The 6,000-nt window shown below is 42.4% G+C and overlaps 1 protein-coding gene across 2 annotated transcripts in view; it reads left to right on the top strand.

Moving 5' to 3' along the window:
* Nucleotides 1–1,445: 1,445 nt before the first annotated feature.
* RFFL (ring finger and FYVE-like domain containing E3 ubiquitin protein ligase) overlaps nt 1,446–6,000 on the top strand; it is a 58,966-nt gene continuing 54,411 nt past the window's right edge. Inside the window, exon 1 of one of the 2 annotated variants that reach the window (XM_010861495.1) lies at nt 1,446–3,547. The gene's annotated coding sequence lies outside the window, so the exon portion shown is untranslated. Of the gene's footprint in view, nt 3,548–3,607; nt 3,630–6,000 lie in introns of those variants that run through there. The other variant, XM_010861496.1, reaches the window with a different exon arrangement.

Below are 6,000 nucleotides of genomic sequence, written 5' to 3'. Positions count from 1 at the left end.
ATCCTAAAGTCCTCTTCATTTTTCATGCTTAATTTCTGTGATTTATTAGATGATTGCTATTTGGTTGACATTCATTGTCTTTTTTGAAGAGTAGGTACTCTAAAGAAAAAAAAAGGGGGGGAGTTATGAGATTCCTAAACATCCAGGATTAGAATTTGTCAATGTCTCTAATCATCAACAAAGTAGGAAAGCCACTGGTTCCTGGAAATTTTGGTTTATCAATTCACTGTCTTCTCAATCGGTAAAAGGATGTGGGGGAAAAAATAGAAGGATGGGGACATAAATAAGATTAATTTTGTTAAAAAGAGGAAATGTGCAGTATTACTTAGAACGCCAGAAATGGTGAAGCAGCTGAAAGGGGTGCGTGGAGAGGAAAGAGAAGGGTTTTGAAAAGATTCAAGTAGTTTGTAAACAGTAAACAATTTAAAACTTTAAACTGGATTTTAAATTTGTTGTTCGGTTGCTCAGTTGTGTCTGACTCTTTGGGACCCCATGAACCGCAACACGCCATGCTCTCCTGTCCTTTACTATCTCCCAAAGTTCGCTCAAAGACATGTCCAGTGAGTCGGTGATGCCATCCAACCATCTCATCTTCTGTCCTCCGCTTTTCCTCCTGCCTTCAATCTTTCCCAGCATCAGGGTCTTTTCTAATGAGTCGGCTCTTCCATCAGGTGGCCAAAGTGTTAGAGCCTCAGCGTCAGTCCTTCCAATGAATATTCAGAGTTGATTTCCTTTAGGATTGACTGGTTTGATCTCCTTGTAGTCCAAGGGACTCTCAAGAGTCTTCTCCAACACCACAGTTCAAAAGCATCAATTCTTCAGCAATCAGCTGCGGAATATTTGAATATATGCTTGTTGTAAAAAGAGCATTCAAACATTGATAAAGTTAAAATACCTCCTTGATTTGCTCCCATTTCAGTTCCCCTCTATATCTTTTTGTACATATTTGGTAACTTTCTATGGATTTGGAAGAGTACAGAATCCTAAGAAATGAGTATTTTAGTTTCTTTTGACACCTGTTTGTTTAAAATGTTAAGATCTATCAGAAAAAAAAAACCCAAAGGTGGGCTATAAATGACATTACATATTTCTGTTCACATAAAACAATGGGTATGATGTTTGCACAGAGAAAGTGTGTGTGTATATGTACATACACACAAATGCATACATACACACATGCGTATATTAAATATCTCTTATGACTACACATCAGAAGTAAACCTGTAGTGCCTTGGGTGCTGAATTACTTGTTTGAGTTTTATTTTTTATTTATATATATACTTTTTTCCTCTGAGTTTTAGAATAGTATATTGAAAGAACTTAAGCACAAAGCCACAATTATCTTGCTTATTTCTCACACAGTCTCATATGCTCATTTTTTTTAAGATTTTTTTTTTAATGTGCACCATTTTTTAAAAGTCTTTATTGCTTCTGTTTTATGTTTTGTTTCCTTGATCATGAAGCATGTGGGATCTTCACTCCCTGACCAGGGATCTAACCCATGCCCTCTGCACTGGATGGCCAGGGAGGTCCCCCAGTCTCACATTCTTAGAGTTTCCATTTAACCTTACAAAATCTCAAGTGCCTGAAGCTATTAGTTCAAATGTAGCATCTTTTTAAAGTTGTCCATCTGTAATTCTCAGCCTTTCCCGATTAAAAGAGGGAATGCGGATGGAGTGTGGTTATATTTGGGGGAACTGTTCAGAACTGTGCAGAATCCCACAGAGGGAAAGGGTGATCTGAAACGGCCCTCCTCACCTGCTGAGCGGTGCTTATCTTAGAATTAGGAAGTTCCCATGCTTCTGTTGCTCCTCACATCGTTTACATTTATTTCCTGGGCACAGAACTGTCTGGACTTTCCCTTCCTCATTTAAAGTTTGCTAATATAGAGTGAGTCAGAAGCGTCTAACAATCCTCTGTCTTTGTTTCCGTATTTGTCTCTACTCTGTGTACCTTGAGAGCTGCTCCATCTTAGGATGTTTGTGACTTATCGTCAATGACAGAAATATGTTTTAAAGTGTGGTCCATGAGATAATGGCTGTCGGCCGCTGTAAAGATGCTTCTGTCATTGGAAAGACTAATTAACATACTGTAGGAAAACTTCTTTAAACACAGCTATTTTCTGAAAAAAGGAGAACACTGAGGGGGAGGAAATAAAGGAGGGAACATTTTATAAAACCTTCTAAAAGCCCAGCATGGTTATCCTGCTGGAATAATGTAATTAAGGGACATTGAGTTGGATAAATACCTTTTTTTTTTTTTTTTTTAACTAGCTCCGTGAAAAGGAATTGGATTAAATAGCATAGTTTTTGAAACCCTAATTCTGACAATCTACGTGTACATTTTAATGAATCCTGACGTTTACCGAAGGACAGACTGGACTGGCAGCTACAGAGTCGATGCCTTGAGAGACCTACCTGACGGGATGAACAAGGCTAGGTGTGATGGCTTTGAGAGTCCATGCTGAGGAATAGCTGATGACTGTGGGAAATTTGGAGCAGGGAACAGAAGGATCTGATGCGAACTCTAGTTTCTTTCTTGTCAAGTGAACACACAGGGGAAGCAAGGACTTCATCTTTTGTTTTCTTTGTCTAGCACCACTGCCAGTTCTAGCCTGTCAGGGCAAATTCAATAATAATTAATAGCCGTTGATGAGCCAGTTGTTCTAGAATCCATTTTTTTTTTTAATAAGCTGACCAATAAATGAGACTTGCCATAAATTTAAGGATTCTTTATTCTGTTAGAAGTGTTAATGTGATTTTCACAGCCTCTTATGGTTCCTTAAACATCTAGTAGGTGTGATGGTGGATAATTTAGCTTTAGCATAGAGAATATATGGCAGCTGATTAAACAACAATAACAACAACCCTCCCGTGTATCTGTGTTAATTAGAGAACATGAGTTGTCTCTGGAATCAGAGAGGTCAAAGAAGGCCTGGTGGGGAAGGAGCAACGAGCCTGGTCAGAACTGACAAAATTCACTCTAATGATTTGACCATCTAGCCCTGACTGGGCACGTTCCCTCAGTCCTCTGACCCAGATGCTCCAATTTGTAAACGTGAAGTGACTTCCTTATCAGCTTCTTGGGGTAATCTGCAGAATTTCAGTAATCTTGCTGTCCTGAGCCCCGAGGCTGTTTTCAGGTGAAATTTCAGAAGGTGACTGGCCACAGGAGCTTCCCTGATGATCAGCAGCTTGGGAATAGGTCCACCTGCCTCCTGATAACTAACTTTATATTTAAAAAAAGAATCAGTGGGGCACCTCTTCTTTTCTGGGTTGCAGTTGATTGCGGTTGGCTCAGGCTGAGTTGTTTGGGAAATAGTCTTGCCTGGCATGAGTCAGCACTGCCCTGGGTAAACCGCCTGCTCTGTTGCAATCTTGCTTACCAAAGATACGTCCCCAGGCAGCACCATTCACTGCCTGAAAGCCGCTGCTGTTGGCTCCCGAGATGATCTCATCTCAACGGGGCTCCGAAGACCTCAGCAGCGGCAGGAACCGGAGGCAGCTGGCTGGCTGCCCTGGCCATGTTTTGAAATAGGCAAAAGCAGGTAACCCCAGACTCTTTTCTCTTGAGTGTCACGAGCTAGACCGAGCTGCAGCAGAAACTGGAGTGAGCCTTAGTCTTCACATGTGAGTCAACGCCAGATTGATTTGGTTGTCTGAAAGTCAGTCCTTGAGCTCTTCGGAGGGGACGTGAGGGGAAAAGTTTCATTTTGTCTGGGATGTGGTTTTGGACCTAATAAGACCGTTTTTTATATAACCTCAGAGAAATAAAAAATGTTAGGTTTACAGTTTTATCTGTCTTTTGCTCTGGTATTCTCTGTTCTTTCTGTGTCTTGTAAGAAATAGTTTAGTCACAATAACCCATTGTTAGAGAGGGGCAGGCACATTTGCTTTTCTGCTTACTGACCGAGACTACTGAACTGTAGAGAACACGATCTTAGCAGGCCGTTTCCGACGTGTTCCGAAGAACCTCCCCTCTTCCCGCACTCTGTTCAGACTGGCTGCCCGATTTCCTTCCTGTTCTTCACCTCTCAGCTTCATAGAGCTCCAGCCTCATCACTGGGCAGTAATCCATCCACCCCTTCAAGTTTGCCCCTGCTCCTTGCAGTTACCCCTGCAGGGTCTGTGTTCTCTTTTACTTCAGGCCTTTGCAAAAGCAAGCCCTCTCTGAGACACCCTGACCCAGCATAAGCCAGCCAACTGGCTCTAGCCTGGAAATCACTTCTGGGAAGTGATTTCTCCTCTTACTCACCAAGACTGGGTGAGTGCTCGGGAGAACCCTGTGTTTCCCTCCATCACAGGATATGTTTGAGAAGCAGCACCAATTTTGTTAGAATTATATCCAGTGTGCTTGGCACAGGTTCAGTTCTCAGGAAGGGGAGCGTGATCATGAACCTACACTGAGCTTCCTCAGCTCTGATCCTGTTAGCAGCTCTTTGTTTACTTTGACTTCTGTCCCCATCACCCTGTTTCTGTTTTCCTGAAGATTGCAAGGAAACTCCTAATTTCCAGACCCAGTGTCCTGGTCCTGATTTCAGCCTCCAGCTCACTTAATCTCTGCCTACCATTTGGCACTATCGAACCATTCTTTTTATCCCGCCCCCAGCAACCCTCTTCCTGTGGCTTTGAGGCTCCAGAGCATCCTTCCATTGTTTATTCTCATTTTCTTTTGGTTAGTCCATAAATGTCGAGATGCTCCAGGGCTCTGTCTTGGGTTTCTTTGCCCTCTTCTCCCGCCCGCTTCCTCTAAAGACCTCAGATAGGTCCATGAATTCAGCTGTCTGTCTTCGGTGTGCCTTACCAGCCCAGCTGTGTCTCCCAAACTTCAGATCCTTACTTCCAACTTGACAAGTCTTTTTTAAAAAATTTTTATTTGTTTTTAATTGGAGGATAATTGCCTTACAATATTGTGTTGGTTTCTGCCATGTACCAACATGAATCAGCCATAGGTATACGTGTGTCCCCTCGCTCTTGGACCTCCCTCCCATCTCCTACCCCATCCCATCTCTTCAGGTTGTCATGGAGTGCTGGCTTTGAGCTCCCTGCGTCTTATAGCAAATTTCCACTTGCTATCTAATTTTGCATACATAGTTTTCAGTGCTCTTCTCTCAGTTCGTCCTACCCTCTCCTTCCCTTCTTGTGTCCACAAATCTGTTCTCTATGTCTGCATCTCCATTGCTGCCCTGCAAATAGGTTTATCAGTACCATCTTTCTAGATTCCACATACATGCATTAATATACGATATTTGTTTTTCTGACTTATTTCATTCTGTATAACAGGCTCTAGGCTCATCCACCTTATTAGTTACTGAGTCAAGTGCGTTCCTTTTTATGACTAAGTAATAACCAGCTTGACAAATCTTGCCAGGCTGTGTCCAGCTGGGTCGTTCAAAGCTACCAGGGTCATTCAAAAGCCATTTTAAATTCAACACGTATAGAACAAGTCATTTTCTCCCCTCCCCAGTATCTGTTATCTGCTTATGTTGCTGTGTGTTTGAAGTCTGTTGATTATATGCACCAAACCTTCTTCTTTCATTCTCCTTATGCCTCACGTCTCTAAATATGCTAAGTCTATGGTTGCTCAACCCTTTCGATTATATCAGAGTGCTGTTTGATGTATGTCTTTTCTTCATTCCCCTGTACTGCTTTCATTTATCAGAGGTCAAAAACTAGATATTTTGTTTAACCAGCCCTGAAGCTTAAAATTTTGCGTGTGAACACTCTTAGGCAGGGCCTGCTCTCTGCCAGGGTTACGGATACTGCCCGCTCTTACACAATGAAGATGTCGCATTTTACATACTTTGCCTCTAGGAATTTGCTTCTGTAACTTCTGGTTCAGAGCTTTATCAGACCTTATGTGCTTTTGTCATGTCACCCTGCATCTTCCTCTGCTCCAATACTTCTCATTTCTTGTTGCCAAAGTTGTGTTGCTGCTGCTGCTAAGTCGCTTCAGTCGTGTCCGACTCAGCCCAGCAGGCTCCGCCGTCCCTGGGATTCT

The sequence above is a fragment of the Bison bison genome, unplaced genomic scaffold (assembly GCF_000754665.1).
Source record: "Bison bison bison isolate TAMUID 2011002044 unplaced genomic scaffold, Bison_UMD1.0 scf7180017864472, whole genome shotgun sequence".
In the NCBI taxonomy this organism is placed as follows: Eukaryota; Metazoa; Chordata; class Mammalia; order Artiodactyla; family Bovidae; genus Bison; species Bison bison.
The sequence above is the reverse complement of the archived record's forward strand: the minus strand, read 5'-3'. Positions and strand labels throughout refer to the sequence as shown.